Source organism: Myotis lucifugus, unplaced genomic scaffold (genome assembly GCF_000147115.1).
Source record: "Myotis lucifugus unplaced genomic scaffold, Myoluc2.0 scaffold_150, whole genome shotgun sequence".
Classification (NCBI taxonomy): Eukaryota; Metazoa; Chordata; class Mammalia; order Chiroptera; family Vespertilionidae; genus Myotis; species Myotis lucifugus.
In genome coordinates, this window is record NW_005871198.1 from 2,061,918 (window position 1) to 2,078,926 (window position 17,009).

The window sequence follows — 17,009 nt, forward strand, 5'->3', positions numbered from 1 at the left end:
CCGCCCTGCCCCCGGCCCTCACCCTCTCGCGCCCCGCGCCCCTTGCCCTCCCCAGGGGCCCTCAGGCACTCGGACGGGACGTTCACCAGCGAGCTCAGCCGCCTGCGGGAGAGCGCCCAGCTGCAGGAGCTGTTCCAGGTCCTGTCTGAGAAGCGCAGGTGAGGTTAGGCTGCACCTGGGAGCGGGGACCCCTGAGGGGGGCAGGCCCGCTGGGGACGCGCCTCGCCTCCGCAGTCTCACCCCAACCCCAGGACTAATTCTGATTTGGGCTTGGGGGCAGCGAGCAGCACACCGAGACCAGCACGTCCAGCACCAAGACTGCGGAGAGACCCGTCTGCCTGCTGTGGTCCAGCAGCCTGCCCTGCAGACCTGGTGAGCATCCCGCCAGGCCTCCGCCTGGAAGCCCCACCCCGGCCGGTCCCCTGGTCCGCTGGGGCCCCCAGGGTCAGGGCGCCCCCCAGGGTCAGGGCGAGCCCACCGAAATTTTAAAACCAGTTTAAATTTAATTGATATTTCTTGATAATTATAAGTATATAATTTTTAAATTTTATATATATATATATGTATATATATATATATATATATATATATATATATATATATATCAAGTTGGATTTCAAAACTATAACCAAAGAATGACTTTGAGAAATTTCACGGGCCCTGAAATGTTTTCAAAAGTTTATTCTCTCTTTTTAAAGGATTTTAAAATTTAGCCAAATTTAATATACTTGAAATCACATGGAAAGCTTTATCAAATAAAAAGTTAACAAATATATTTCAAGTTTTTGCCTCTGAGAAAGGGCAAAACAAGTTATTTTGTTTAATATTTCTTAAAATACAGCAGTGGAATTTTAAGATGTAATTTGAAATAACAAAAGCTCCTTGCTGCTGCATTTTAAATTAGGCTGGAGGTGGGAAAGCATTTGCCCCTCGTGAATCAGAAGTTTACTAAATACTAAATTTACTTGCTTTGCTTTGCCTTTTTAAAAAAAATACTTAAATTACTATCCTTGTAAGCAATTGAATCCTAGTAAAGTAAATTCTTCTAAAAAGGTTACTGAAGGCTTCCCATGATTCCTCTGTATATGCAAATAAGCCAAAGGGGATACTCTTTAAAAATATAATTGCTAACATTTACAGATTGTTGTTAAAATACTAAATCTGACAATAATTAGTCACCATAAATAAAAAATCACTTGAAATATATGGCTTTGCGGCAGTATTTGTTAAAATCTCAAAAGGCAACCATGTTTCTTACATATGTTGCTTGTGTGAAAAAGAAAAGTATCTGGATGGAAATAAAAAAGAGGTTTCCTTCAGATGTCTAACTATAATTAAAAATCGATATATTGATTCTCATAAGCTAAAGTAAATAATTTGTCTTTTGCCTCCTTAAACAAAGTTTATGTAAATTTACCCAAAGACTAACACCAGAAATTTAATTAATGTCATTTACTGTCCATAACTTAGGACAAGTAAAATTTAAAAAATAAATGTGTTACAGTAATAAGTTTAGTGAGTATAAGATAGTATAATCAAATTTCATTTCTTTATTAGAGTGAATTTTAAACTTTACTTAGAAGTGAAACTTAATTTGTGTGTGTGTGTGTGTGTGTGTGTGTGTGTGTGAGACCCTGATAAGTAACTTGTAACTCCCTGCATGTTAACTCCTGACATATAACTTGTAACTCCTGATCAACAGCTCCCTGCATGTTAACTCCTGATAAGTAACTTGTAACCCCCTGCGTGTGCATCCTGATAAGCCCAGAAGGCCACCGGAGCACACTGATATGAGACACTGAAGAAGCCTGTTATAGTAATACTAAGGCCCGGTGCACAAAAATGTGTGCACTGGGGGCGGGTCCCACAGCCCGGCCTGTGCCCTCTCGCAGTCTGGGACCCCTCGGGAGATAACGACCTGCTGGCTTAGGCCTGCTTCCGGGTGGCAGAGGGCAGGCCCAATCCCTAGGTGCAGCCCCTGGTCAGGCTCAGAGCAGGGCCGATTGGGGAGTTGGGGCGCTGCCCCGTCATGCACAGAGCAGGGTGGATCAGGAGGTTGCGATGCCACCCTCAGGGTAGGGCCGATTGGGGGGTTGGGGCACCGCCCCCTGTCACACTCAAGGCAGGGTCGATGGGGAGGTTGTGGCACCACCCCCTGTCACGCACAGAGCAGGGCTGATCAGGGGGTTGGGGCGCTGCCCTCTGTCAGGCACAGAGCAGGGCCCATCAGGGGTGTTGGGGCTCCGTACCCTGTCACTCACCGAGCAGGGCCGATCAGGGGATTGAGGAGCTCCCCACTGTCACTCACAGAGTAGAGCCGATAGGGGAGTAGGGGCACCGCCCCCTGTCACACACAGAGCAGGGCGGATCAGGGGGTTGGGGCGCTGCACCCTGTCACACTCAGGGCAGGGCCAATGGGGAGGTTATGGCTCTACTCTATCACCCACAGAGCAGGGCCAATCAGGAGGTTGGGGCGCTGCCACTTGCTGGGGTCCAACCCCAGCAGGTCCAGGGGTCCCCAAAGGTGTGGACAGAGTCGGCGAAGAAGGAAGGACATGGAGGCAGCGTTCAGTTGATCATCATGGTTGGGTTCTCCCTCCAGGATCTCCAGCAAAGTTCTGTCTAGGTTCTCCAGATTCTCCAGCCAGGTTCTATCCAGGATCTCCAACCAAGTTCTGTAGCCAGGTTCTATCCAGGATCTCCAACCAAGTTCTGTAGCCAGGTTCTGGTCAGGATCTCCAACCAAGTTCTGTAGCCAGGTTCTGGCTAGGATCTCCAGCCAAGTTCTGTCTCTAGGTTCTGTCTAGGATCTTTTGCCATGTTCTCTCCCTAGGTTCTCTCTCTAGGTTCTGTTTCTAGGTTCTGTGTAGGATCTCCAGCCAAGTCCTGTCTCTAGGTTCTGTGTTCTGTTGTCTTGTTACATCTGTATTTATACCAGTTGATTTTAATCCTGTCAATTTCTATTCCAAAGGTTAGGGCGTTTCTTATCTCCATTCCAGGGAGTAAAGATTATGTAGATTAACTACCCACCAGGCATTTAGTTAAGGGGTTGTATCCCCTCCCTAACCTCAGGGAAAAATCCCCACCTGGGGAAACAACCTTTCTCGGAGAGGTGACCTTGGTTAAAACACATGGCGCTAAGGAGAGCAAACATATTAAGAACAATATGCTATATATGCCAGGTCCCTTGAAACATATGCTGTGCAGATGTTTCTTTCCTGCAGCGACTGTGTCAAGCAGCAAGGATGGACTGGCTTCCGGCAGCCACTGTCACACTCGGGTTAGGGCCGATGGAGAGGTTATGGCTCTACCCTGTCACACACAGACCAGGGCCTGTGGGGGGGGGTAGGGGTTGGGGCGCCGCACCCTGTCAAACACAGAGCCGCAGGGCAATCAGGGGATTGGGGAGCTCCCCCCTATCAGGCACAGAGCAGGGCAGATAGGGAGGTTGTGGCCCCACCCCCTGTAACACACAGAGCCGCAGGGCAATCAGGGGTTTGGGCGCTGCCCCCTGTCACGCTGATCCCGGTGCCGGGAGCCTCACTGCTCCACTGATCCCGGTGCTGGGAGGCATATTACCCTTTTACTATATAGAATAGAGGCCTGGTACACGGGTGGGAGCCTGCTGGTTTGCCCTGAAAGGTGTCCTGGATCAGGGTGGGGGTCCCCACTGGGGTGCCTGGCCAGTCTGGGTGAGGGGCTGAGGGCTGTTTTCCGGAAGCGAGTGACTGAAGCTTCCAACCGCTCCTTGTTTTCTTTTTTTTTATTTTTATTCTGGGCCAGCTTTAGCTCTGAGGCCTCGCCGCTGAAAACATCGATACAATGTTGCTAAAGCCCGGCTGAATGAAAGCCGGTTTCTGGGGTTTTGTTTATCTTCTTATTTGTAACATAGTACATAGTTGCTTAGAGTTGTAGTTCAGAGGCCGGCAAGTGAGGCGGGGAACGTTGGAGTCCTCCTTCACTGCAGCAAGCAAGCCTCATGTTCGCTTCCAGCTGCCTGGCTGCCGGCCGCCATCTTGGCTGACAGTTAATTTGCATATACTCACTGATTAGCCAATGAAAAGGGTAGTGGTCGTACGCTAATTACCATGTTTCTCTTTTATTAGTGTAGAAGTTTAGTTAACATAAAGTAGACTCCATTTTGTATTAGCATAAGTTAGCATAAGTAGACCCCATTTTATTCTTAGACCAAAACTTGTAAACAACTCCAAAAATAAGATGTTTGTGTGTGATTAATAAGCTTTGAACATGTACACAACTTTCCTGCCTGAGTGTATACCTATATAACAGGGCGGTACCCATGTCTGGCACCGGATATGAGACACTGAAGACGCCCAGCTTCAAGGATTTAAGGAGAGCAAATCTGCTGCGGTTCAGACGCTTGTCTGCCCTCCACAGACAGGATGCTCTCCTCCTCCCTGGAAACTGCCAAACTGCCATTCCTGCTCTGCCTGAGCGCAAACTGCTAGAGGCCTCTCTTCGAGTCAAGAAACCAAGCTCCTTGCCGCAGCTTATTTTGACGACCTCCATGTGTCTCCTCTGTCAGCGAGTGTCTCCGGGTGTCCTGCCAAGGACTGAAACCCATCAGCTCTCTGATAAATAAACCTGTGTGATTTCTTGCATTGTTTATCTCCTGTGTCTTCTCTCTTCTTAGTTTTTGGTTAAGCTCGGCCATATTAATTAATAGTAAGTACCCTTTGACGTCTGTATTGGTATATCCAAATGAGGCGCTCTGGGTCACCTGTGCATACGTTCCTATAGATAATTGGAACATTTGGTGTAGTCAGCACATGTAATTAAAATTGATTTTTCTAAAGGGGTGAAGTACCAAAAATTCTAAACTAAATTTTCTCGAGCACAGTGAGATTAAAATTTGGCACTGAGAAAGTGGGAACTCCAGATGAGACTCTGAAGTAAGTGTTTTTGCCTACTTTAAAGCTTAAACTGTCCACCCAAAATTGGAAGTAAACCAGAAAGAACTTGTATCAGTGTTACTCCGGGAAAACTCCTTGCCTACTTTAAAACTTAAGCCGTTCACCTGTAAGGCATCCCAAGGGTGGCCTGACTCCCGACTGGCGAATGCCTGAGGGTCCTAGCACGTCACCTGCCTTTCAGGGTCCGAGTTGGCTGTGCATACGTTCCTATAGATAATTGGAACAAAATGTTATTTCAAACTGACTTAAATTGGCAAATTGGGTTAAGTGGATATTCACAGGAACTTAGTTGTCACCTATTAAAAGATAAACTACTACAATTTTTATATAAGACCGCCATCATTATACCAAAAAATACTAGGCAGGAACCAATTCCTGGAGCTTTAACTGTTTTTACTAATGGGTCATCTAATGGGAAAGCTGCCTATCATACTATAAATTCTGACCGAGTCATACTGACCAGTCATACTTCTGTGCAAAGAATTGAATTAGAAGCTATTAAGGCTGAGTTGCAAGATTTCCAACAGCCTATTAATATAATTTCTGATTCCTCTTATGCTTCGGGCCTAGTAAGTAGAATTGAAACTGCTCGGTTGAAATGGCTTAGTGACCAAAATTTATTCTTACTGTTTAAAAAGGTTCAGCAGATTGTGCAGCAAAGAAAATACCCTTTTTATATCACTCATATCAGGGCTCACAGTGTATTACCTGGCCCATTAACTAAGGGAAATGCACATGCTGATCAATTGGTTGCTTTATTAAAAGAGGCCTCAAAATCTCATCAGCTTTTACATCAGCCGGCCAAAATGTCCAAACAATTCTCAATCTCATGACAGAAAGCAAAACAGATTATCAAGGAATGTCCCACTTGCATGTTACATCTACCTCAAGGGCCTAACACAGGAGTCAACCCTAGAGGTTTGTTAAAGGACCATATCTGGCAAATGGATGTAACACATTATACTCCTTTTGGACGTCTTGGGGATTACATGTCTCTGTTGTAGATACCTTTTCAAAAGTCCTATGGACCATATAATTCCCAAGGACAGGCCATTATTGAACGACAACATCAACGACTGAAATCTCAACTAGAAAAACAAAAAAGGGGGATGATGGAGAAATCACCTTCGGGTAGGCTGCACCTAGCTTTAATTACCCTAAATTTTTTCACTTGTGATGCTAATGGAAAGACACCTATGGAGCTACATTGGTGTCAGAATAAATCAAAAGAAAATGGTCTAGTTAAATGGAAGGATCCCGAATCTGGTTTATGGAAGGGACCTGGCCCACTATTTAACCTTTGGCAGAGGGTACGCTTGTATATTCCCAGAGAATTTTTCCAAACCTGTATGGATTCCTGTTAGAAATATTAAACTGCATCAGGAATCCAAGAGAGGATCTAGCCTGACTGAGGACCTTGCGCCTGGAGCCATAACCTGTAGCTGTAAACAATCAACTACCTCAGCCACAGAGAGCAGCGACTCCAAGCAGTCCTCTGAAGATGAAGAGCAGGAGAAGGACAAGCCAGACAACAAATAGCCCAGAGACCACCTGGGGCACGGTAAAGTGAAGTATGGTAACAATTATTTCAAGAAAAAACTATAAGTTTCATACTGGTCTTAAAAGACACATTTTTCCTTTACCTGGGAAGGACAGCACAGCTATCCCAAGGTCAGAGGGCTCCAGTTAACTTGTCAACTCAGTGTTCTGGAGACCCAAAACTGTAATTTAGATAACATGCCTAAGTTTAACCTAGGTTACCAAGGACTCATATTTGTGTAGATTTATTTCATTTCCCTATTCTGTTTCATAATCTATATGCCTAGTCCTCCAACAGTGACACATGGTCTTGATTTCTGTGGCTATGTATGCAGCCAGGGAAAATGACTCCTCCCGCTGTATTCCTATAGTTCAAAATAGTTTTTAGATAATATAGGGACTTTCTCTTTCCATATAAATTTTAGAGTAAAATTCTTTATATTTGGGGAAAATAAACCTTGTTGAGCTATTGATAAGAATTAGGTGGAACCTATATATAAATGTAGGGAGTATTGATATCTCTACTATATTAAATTATCCAAACTATGAGTATGGTATGTCTTTACAAGCAATTAGGTCTTCTTTGATTTATTTCATCACACAGATTCCTTACATGTTTTCTTATATTTTAACTTAAATATTTAATTTTCTTTGGAGTTATTGTAAGTGGCACTTAAAAAAAATCCTTTTCCCATTTCTGGCTGGTGTGGCTCAGTAGTTGAGCATCGACCTATGAATCCAGAGGTCACAGTTCGATTCCCAGTCAGGCCACACGCCCAGGTTGCGAGCTCAATCCCCAGTTGGGGTTTGTAGGAGGCAGCCGGTCAATGATTCTCTCTCATCATTGATGCTTCTATCTCTATCTCCCTCTCTTTTCCTCTATGAAATCAATTAAAATATATTTTAAAAAAGAAAATTACCTACAATACAAGGTGAAAAAACAAAAATCAATAGCATGTTTATATATTAACAAGTGGAAATAGGATTTTAAAATATATATATTATTATTGATTTAAGAGAGGATGGGAGAGGGTGAGAGAGATAGAAACATCAATGATGAGAGACTATCATTGATAGGCTGCTTCCTGCATGCCCCACACTGGGGATGACCACCTGGTTCATAGGTAGATACTCAACCACTGAACCATGCCGGCTGGGCTGTAGGTAATTTTCTTGTTGTCCTTCTGTTATTGATTTCCAGCTTGATTTCACTGTGGTCAGAGAACATTCCCAAGTGCTTGGCCAGAGAAAGCAGCTTGTCTTGTGACTGTTGTGCATTCCTGTTGGGCAGTTTCAGGTTTCTGGGTTCTCTGGCTCCGTGCTGCTTGGACCAGTTCCACACAGGTTTAGACCGGCTTTGTGCAGGTGCAACTGGCAGCTGTATTGCAGTTTGACCTGTACCTCTTACCTACTGCCTTGGGCTTCAACTCCTCTGCTGTTCCCTGGGACACCTGTAAGAAACTGTTTGACACTCCGACTTGTGCAAGCAGAATGGCAGGAGAGTTCCTACCCTTTGGGTCATCTTAATCAGTGGATGATTAGACAAAATTCTGCTCACTTTTTTCTTTCAAGGCCACTGGGTCTTTCATAATAATGGTCTTCATTAGTTCCAAGACAATATTAAGCAGCCATATCCTTAGTGGAGGCAAGCCAACCATCTCTTCCTGTATGAGCTTATCCTCCTGTCCTTACTTTCTCCCTCCTTTTTTTCTGTAACCCCAAATAAACTACCTTTACCTCAGATCCTACTAATGTGGGATTTGGGTTAACAGGTCTGACACACAAGTCTGGGCTTGCACATTACTGACATGTAAAAAAGATCTGGTAAAGTAAAAAATATCACTAAAATATCTTTCAAATTCTATCTAAAATTATTTACTTTATACTTTTAAGTTGCTAAATGCCATCCAATAGAGATGAGTTTAGATCAAGAGCTATCTTTTAAAATACAATACTCTTGCCCGGCCTGTGTTACTCAGTGGTTGAGCATTGACCCATGAACCAGGAGGTCAGGGTTCAATTCCCAGTTAGGGCACATGTCTGGGTTGTGGACTCGATCCCCATTGTGGGTAATGTAGGAGGCAGCTGATCAATGATTCTCTCATCATCAAGGTTTCTATCCCTCTCCCTCTCCCTCTCCCTTCCTTTCTCTGAAATCAATAAAAACATATTTTAAAAAAATACAATACCTCTGGAGATGACATATAATTCATTATTATAGTTAATATGAAAGACAGAAATAAATTTAGGAAGAAACCAAGCATTACTAAAAAGTCTAAAGACTGATATACAATCAACATTATTTACTTGGAAGATCATTAACAAGATAGGTACCTCATTATCTTTATTTTTCTCCACCCTATCATTTTTAGTAAAGATAATAAAGAGTTTTTATTAGCAGATGTGCAAAAAAAAATCATATGACTTCCTCCTCCAATTTCATTAACTTCTTGTCATAATTTTAATCTCCAGGTTAAACACCAGGACTTCCCATTTTCCTGGGCTTGTGTAGTGATTGGCTGTAATTTTGCTTCTTTTGCAGTAGTATCCAGTCTCTCAGATGCATATCCCCCTCTGTGGAAAGATTGTCCTGATCAGCTTAGTGATTATAAGATAGAAAATGGAAAGTACATCATTAATTTCTGGCATTACCTTGAAAGACAAGGAGCATATAAAATCCTATTGAATGAAACAGCCAAGTATTTTGAAAAATTTGCACCAGAAAATGAACAAAATATTTTGTGGGGATTACCTATACATCATGGATGGCAATATCATACAGGTAAGAATGACTCTCTTTTTCATTACAATGACCCTTTGACTTAACTGAAAATTAAATAAGAAGCATTACCTTGTATATGTAACACAACTTTTGTGAAAATTGATTATTTGTCTTTTTCCTCTTCCCACTCCTTTTCCAACTATTTCCCACACTCCTCCCCATCTATCTTCCTCCTCATTCTTTCCTTAACTAATTTTATCAAGCATAAAATTATGGAATTCCCCAGTTTGCATGATGTTTCTACTCAGCAACACCCACAAAACTGTGTGCAATAATGAAAAACTTATCTTAGCACTGTCCAGTAGGGGAAAGGAGACCTACTGTGCTCATGTGTTATTATATATGGCTAATGGGCACTTTAGATGGATAATGCTTCCAAGGACCTGAATTCTTAATTTTATTTAAATTAATTTAAATAGTTACAAATGGATACTGGAGTCTTCATTCACTGAGACACAGCATATTAGACCTAGTCATTCCATATCAACAACTATTAATTGAGATGCTACTAGGTGCCAAGCCTAGTTCTAAGTCCTGGGGAGTACACCCATGAGCAAAACAGTTAAGGCAATATACTGTACATTCAATACACAAGGGTACATAAAATTAATTTCCATTACCTACAGTTCTAAATGTGATTAAGTAATCATGTAGACTGGAGTGACAAAGTATAAAAATCCTTTGCAGGAAAACCTTTCTATCATATGTTCTCTTCCTAAAAAGTATATCTCCATTCAGGAATGAAAGTGAAGATTTGTATTGGAACAAAAATATCACAAATCCCAAACTCTCTTATTCTGGCTAACAATGGCATTCAAGAAATAAGGGACCCTCACCATCAGCTTCCAGAAAATTGTACTGAAAGAAAAGAATCAATGAGAGAATGGGTAATTTTGTGGAAAAGATAGGAGATGAGACTTTGCAAGGTCTGATCTGTGATAGCATCCTGAGCTGGCATTACAAGCAAGTTCATCAGGGGGATCTCCTGACACCCAATGTAAGTCCTATTCCTAGGCAGTCCTTAGCGTGGAGAAAAAAAATATCTGAACTCCTGGGACATGGTTGAGGAGGATCCCAAACCTCTACTAATAAAAGGGTAATATGCTAATTAGACCAGATAGACCGATGTCTTCCAGACAAAGCCACGGTGGCAGGGGCCGAGGCAGAGGCGGTTAGGGGCAATCAGGCAGGCAGGGGAGCAGTTAGGGAGCAATCAGGCCAGCAGGGGAGAGCAGTTAGGGGTGATCAGGCCAGCAGGGGAGAGCAGTTAGGGGCAATTGGGCTGGCAGGGGAGAGCAATTAGGGGCGATTGGGCTGGCAGGCAGAGGTGTTTAGGGGTGACTAGAAAGGCAGGCAGAGGCAGTTAGGGGCAATCAGGCAGGCAGGCAGAGATGGTTAAGGGTGATCAGGCAGGCAGGGGAGCAGTTAAAGGCATCAGGCAGGCAGGCAGGTAAGTGGTTAGGAGCCAGTGGTCCCGGATTGCAAGAGGGATGTCCGACTGCCGGTTTAGGCCCAATCCTGTGGACCTAAACTGGCAGTCGGACATCCTCTGAGGGGCCCCAGGTTGGAGAGGGTGCATGTCGGGCTGAGGGACCCCCACCATGCATGAATTTTGTGTACCGGGCCTCTAGTCTTATATAATAAAAGGCTAATATGCAAATTGTCCCCTTGTGTGGTCATTCCACCAGGAAACAGGGAGTTCGACCTCTCGCTATGACATGTGCCGGCCTCCAGGGGGCGGCATAAAACATGGCAGGCAGCCGCAACACTGCTTATAATAGCATTCATCAGATAAACCATGCCCTCTTATCTACTCACCAGTACTTCTACAACAGACTGAGCTTTAGGTAGTAGGGGGGAAAATATCTCTTTGCAATTTGATGGTCCTAGGCCCTAGGTGGACCTAGGGCCTTGATCATAGTAACATTCAATAAGGATCAGCTGGCTTATTGGAAAACTTAATAAATGGGAAGCATTTACAATGTGCTGTGATAGAGGTGAAGTTGGTCAATTCCTCATGCAGTGGCTCCTCAAATAAAAGGTCTTCCCAGGGTTTGGAGTTGTAGACACAGAAAGTTAATTTTGCTGTTGTGCTCGGCTAAGGCAAAACTTGGCAAGTCTTAACCAAGTCCAAAAGGAACTCAAACAAGGAATAGGATATTTACAATAGAGAGGCCAACATGGCAGTATACTCATGCCCTCTGGACGTGTGTGGCATTTTTTCTCTGCAGAGGAATTTACTGAAGAAGTCAAATTTCTTAACATAGAATCTGGCCAAAAGGAATCAAGTGTTTGGGCTTAGGGACTTAGGTATTTTGATGCATCATTGGTTCCTTACAGATAGATTAAAGAAAGAACTGTCACATTTCTCTCGTCTATTAAGAACAGGAGACACATTTCTTTTCTTTTACAAAAAAAGAAATAGTTTATGCATAGTTTCATCTTCTGTTAACACAATCCTTTAAACAATTACAAACTTTATTTTTATTTTTGGTTTATCCTTGATACGTCTATATTGTACACTTGTGAGGTGCTGGGACTTGCCATGTTTCAAGATGACCTCCGCAAATAAAGACCTAATGTGCATGGGTTGTTTGTATCACTGATCCTATGTAAGCACAGTTATTTGCTACATCATTAAAATTATTCAATCATTATCAGTGTGTGAGGCACTCTACTAAGTGCTTTCATTTCCTCAAAATTCAAAAAATAGACCTAACATTATCAGCACAATCTCCTCAAGAAAACTTGGGTAAGCCTAATCCTGTGAACATTTGGTTGAAGAAGCCTCCATAGGCTACAGAAAGAAGGCTGTTGTATCATTTGTTTTTTGCGTGCTGATATTGTCTGTGAAGCAGCAGTTTATGTAGTGTGACCATCCCAGTAAATTTGATATTAGACATATTTTTGCTGTTCATTGCCAGTATGCTTTTGAAAGTTTACTAGTTGTCACTGGTCAGGTAACATTTTAGAAGCAGTGAGACTTAGCATCATGCATGTTTAATGTTGGAAAAAAAATAGGCTGTCCTTGATCCCATTCCATAAACAAGGGCGCTAAAGGTCATTGCCTTAACCAGGTCACTGAGAGCAGAGGGAGAGGTTGTGGGGAGTACCAAGTCCCCTTCTTTGTAAAATTAACTTTATAGCCCTAGCACATTTGGCTCAGTGGAAAAAGTGTTGGCCTGTGGACGGAAGGGTCCCGGGTTCAATTTCTGTTAAGGGTACATGCCCAGGTTCAATCCCCAATAAGGGGTGTGCAGGAGGCAGTCAATCAATGATTCTCTCTCATCATTAATGTTTCTCTCTCTCCCTCTCCCTTCCTCTTGACATCAATAAAAATATGTTTTTAAAAATTAACTACATTAAGCCATGTTATTATTTGTTTTTATCCTTATTCATCTAATCTAATAAGAGCCATACAAAATGACTGCACCTCCACTACACCCCAAGACACGCGCACCAGCCAATCAGAGCAACTATATGCAAATTAACCCAACTAAGATGGCGGCCAGAAGCCACGGAGCTGGAGCAAGCAGAGGCTTGGTTGCCCCGGTGATGGAGGAAGCCAAGCTTCCCGCCTGCCCTGGCTGGCTGTGGCCTCTGCTCAAGGCAACAAAGTTTCAATTATAGAAGATAAATAAATCCCAGATACCTGCTCCAGCCGGCTTCCTCTGGGAGCTTGGGTGGCTGGTGGCCGTGGCCAGCCTGCAAACAACCATCAGTCCCTCACCTGAGATGGCCACACACTCATGGGGTGACGGTCCCCACTGTGGGGCTTGGCCAGTCTGAAAACAGACATCAGCCACTCACCCAGGGTGGCCACACCCTCATGGGGTGAGAGTCCCCACTGGGGGCTTGGCCAGCCTGAAAACAGCCATCAGCCTCTCACCAAGACTCACCAGGCACCCCAATGGGGACCCCCACCCTGAAGGAGCTGTGGCCAGCCTGAAAACAGCCATCAGCCCCTCACCCAGGCTGGCCAGGCACCCCAGCAGGACCCCCACCCTGATCTGGAACACCCTTCAGGGAAAACCAGCTGGCCCCTACCTGTGCACCAGGCCTCTATTCTATATAATAAAAGGGTAATATGCAAATTGGCCCTAACAGCAGAATGACTGGGAATGACTGGTCACTATGACACACACTGACCACCAGGGGGCAGACGCTCAATGCGGGAGCTGACCCCTGGTGGTCAGTGCGCTCCCACAGGGGGAGTTCTGCTCAGCCACAAGCCAGGCTGATGGCTGCCAGTACAGCGGTGGTGGTGGGAGCCTCTCCTGCCTCCTCAGCAGTGCTAAGAATGTCCGATTACAGTTTAGGTCTGCTCCCTGCTGGCAAGGGGACATCCCCCGAGGGCTGCCGGGCTGCCAGAGGGATGTCTGACTGCCAGCTTAGGCCCAATCCCACAGGGAGCAGGCCAAAGCCAGCAGGTGGTCATTCCCCAAGGGGTCCCAGACTGTGAGAGCGTACAGGCCGGGCTGAGGGACCCCCCCTGAATGCACAAATTTTTGTGCACCAGGCCTCTAGTTCATTATATAAATAAAAGAAAATGTTAGCAGAAAATATGTATTTAGATTTAATTCAGTTAGAAATACAGGTATATGATTAATTTTTCTAAAATAAAAACAGAAGACAATGAATCTCACAAGATTAAAGTCACTAAAGGTTACTTCATTTTTAAAATTAACATGAATTAAACTTTGTGGTCTGGTCATGTCCTAAGTTAGCAACCTAATTTCTGATGATTTTACACATAGGCCCTCATTTTCAGAACATTCTTTTTCTCATATGTTTATCTTAATATCTTTGCACATAGTATTTCATCTCTCTAAGTTTTATGCTACTTGTTTGCATTTTCTATTCTTAGTTAACTTTTTGATTTCAGATAAAACATCCAGTTTGAATTAATTTTCCTGTTTCACCTTCCCCTGCTCCTGAACCAGAATTCTTAACCTTTGTATGTATCTTTATTAGCATGTAAAACATTGTATTTTATTAATTTGTTTGCAAGAATCTCTAAATTTTAAGGCACTTTGGACAATTATTTACTTAATACTCTGGTAAAAACCAAAGTGTTTATTAGTTGGTACACAATTAATATTTAGTATGTAAATGACAGTACATTGTTATGTTTCCTCTCTCGAGCCGCAACCAGCACGGCTAGAGAGCGGATGAGTCCTGAGTAGGGGCAGCTGGGGATTGAGAAAAGGAAAAAATGAGACAGACACCAAGACTGTAAGTAGAGTTGGGACCAGGTGGGACGCTCCCCTCAGATGGAGAGACAGTGACCCAGAGCTAGTGCAGCGCGTTTATTATATACAGTGTGATACCAGGAAGTTTTACTAGAGTTTAAGACAAAGGAAATTATGTGAAATCATGGTTAAAGATCAAGCTGCAATTCTTCATTCTTGTGGCTTCTTTGTGATTATCACTCCTGGCTGAGCCTGGATAATTGCTGAAATCAGATAATGAAACCCACCCCCTGGCACCTGAGCTAAAGGTCAGGTTGAGAACATACTTGCCTCTGGCAAGATATGTTTCCAGGATGTGGCTCTGCCGATGCCACTGGACTCAGCCAACAATCAGCTCATGTGCCTTCCCAGGCACTCTCTACACAATGTAAACTGTGAAGTGCTGTAAATACAATTGCTATAATGCATTCAGAAAAGAAAGGAGGGTGACTCTGATGGCCAATGGTAGATAAGAGATGGCAAGTAGTTGCTCACTAGTGTATATGGAGAGCTATACTGAAGATGAACTAAAGGAAAATTTCTTTCCAGTGACACTTCAAAGTACATAGGAAGCAGGTAGTGCCCACTGATTCAGTCTCCTGAGATATCTAATGAAAAAGTTTATTGAAGTTGATTGACTTTTAGATAATCTACACTAAAGCTTCCCCCACTATTTCAGATTCTCAACACTAGATAGATCTACTGACCCTTCCTTCCTCTTGAAAAGGACTGTCATGCCTGGTCGGTGTGGCTCGGTTGGTTGTGTCATACCATGCACCAAAAGTTGTTGGTGTAAGGGCACATGCCTGGGTTTCAGGCTTGACCCCAGTACGAGGCATGCAGGAGTCAGGTGATCAATGTTTCTCTCCCTTCCTCTTTATCTAAAAATCAATTTAAAAATCATAAAAAAATTAGGACGGAACCGAAGCCGGGCGCGGCAGTGGACGTGGTTCCTCCGCGAGCCGAAGATGGCAGTGAACGTATATTCAACGTCAGTCACCAGTGATAACCTAAGTCGACATGACATGCCGGCCTGGATCAATGAGTCCCTGCAGCTGAATCTGACACAGGTCGAACAGTTGTGCTTAGGGGCTGCCTATTGTCAGTCTATGGACATGCTGTTCCCTTGGCTCCATTGCCTTGAAGAAAGTGAAATTTCAAGCTAAGCTAGAACATGAATACATCCCGAACTTCAAAATTCTATAAGCGGGTTTTAAGAGGATGGGTGTTGACAAAATAATTCCTGTGGACAGATTAGTAAAAGGAAAGTTTCAGGACAATTTTGAATTCGTTCAGTGGTTCAAGAAGTTTTTTGATGCAAACTATGATGGAAAAGACTATGACCCTGTAGCTGCCAGACAAGGTCAAGAAACTGCAGTGGCTCCCTCCCTTGCTGCTCCAGCTATGAACAAATCAAAGAAACCTCTCAGCTCTAGCAGTGCAGCTCCAGAGGCCCATGGCGACACACAGAACTACTGCAGCCCCTCAGGCTGGCCCCGGTGCGAAAGAATCCTGGCGTGGGCAATGGGGACCACGAAGCAGCTGAACTGACGCAGCAGGTCAACGTATTGAAACTTACCCTCGAACACTTGGAGAAAGAAAGAGATTTCTACTTTGGAAAGCTAAGGAACAGTGGATTGATTTGCCAGGAGAACGAGGGGGTAAACAACCCTGTATTGCAGAGGACTGTGGACATTCTCTGTGCCACAGATGAAGGCTTTGTGATACCTGATGGAGGGGGCCCACAGGAGGAACAAGAAGAGTATTAACAGCTTGGGCCAGCAGAGCAACATCCGAATTCTTCACTCCAAATCATGTGCTTAACTGTAAAGTACTCCCTTTTATTATTTTTAGAGGACTCGCTGGTTTCTTTGCATAAGCAAAGAGTACCTCTTCTTAAAGTGCACTTTGCAGACCTTTCACTCTTTTTTCAATAAGTTTGAGTTAGTAGCAGAGCAGTATTAACATCTAGTTGGTTCACTTAGGGAACAAAGAGGCTGACCATGGGCTCACCATATGGATGCTGGTAACACTGATGGCTGGAGAAGGTGTGTTTATGTGATACGCTGAGGTGGATCCCTCAGTAGTGAAATGTAAAGTCTGAATTTAATTTTAAGCCAATGTGAAATCTTGGCAGAGAATGTTTTAATAAATGAATGCCTAAAGAGTATTTGAATTACGTTTGCATATCTCAAAATATAAAATGTAACCTGATGGGAGAGTTTGTGTGTTGACCTTGTGTCTGGGAAGGAAGGGCCAGAACTTGGAACCTTCAGAACTTGCTGTTCACAGGCCTTGCAGAGCTGCTTGAATCTTCATAGGCCTAACCTTGGCCCAGAAGGAACATTTAAAAAGTTGCTCTCTAAAGCCATTTGGTGTCCTGACCAACTGCATCTCTGCAAGAGGCATTGTTGGCTGAATGAATAGAGGGTATGTTTCAGCCCTGAGATATCTGAGTTGAATAACTTGATATTCATTGAGCATTTCTCTGATGATTTTTCCAGTTACCCCTGAAATTTCTGT

At 43.7% G+C, this 17,009-nt stretch overlaps 1 long non-coding RNA gene and 1 pseudogene across 1 annotated transcript; both read left to right on the forward strand.

The window, feature by feature from the left end:
* The first annotated feature begins 15 nt into the window (after positions 1 to 15).
* Positions 16 to 4,627, forward strand: LOC106698219. The gene is made up of 3 exons (XR_001349497.2): positions 16 to 158; positions 281 to 372; positions 4,291 to 4,627. It is a non-coding gene; the product is annotated as an uncharacterized LOC106698219 (long non-coding RNA).
* A 10,781-nt stretch (positions 4,628 to 15,408) lies between these two features.
* LOC102423603 lies at positions 15,409 to 16,341 on the forward strand (annotated as a pseudogene).
* Positions 16,342 to 17,009: the final 668 nt, after the last annotated feature.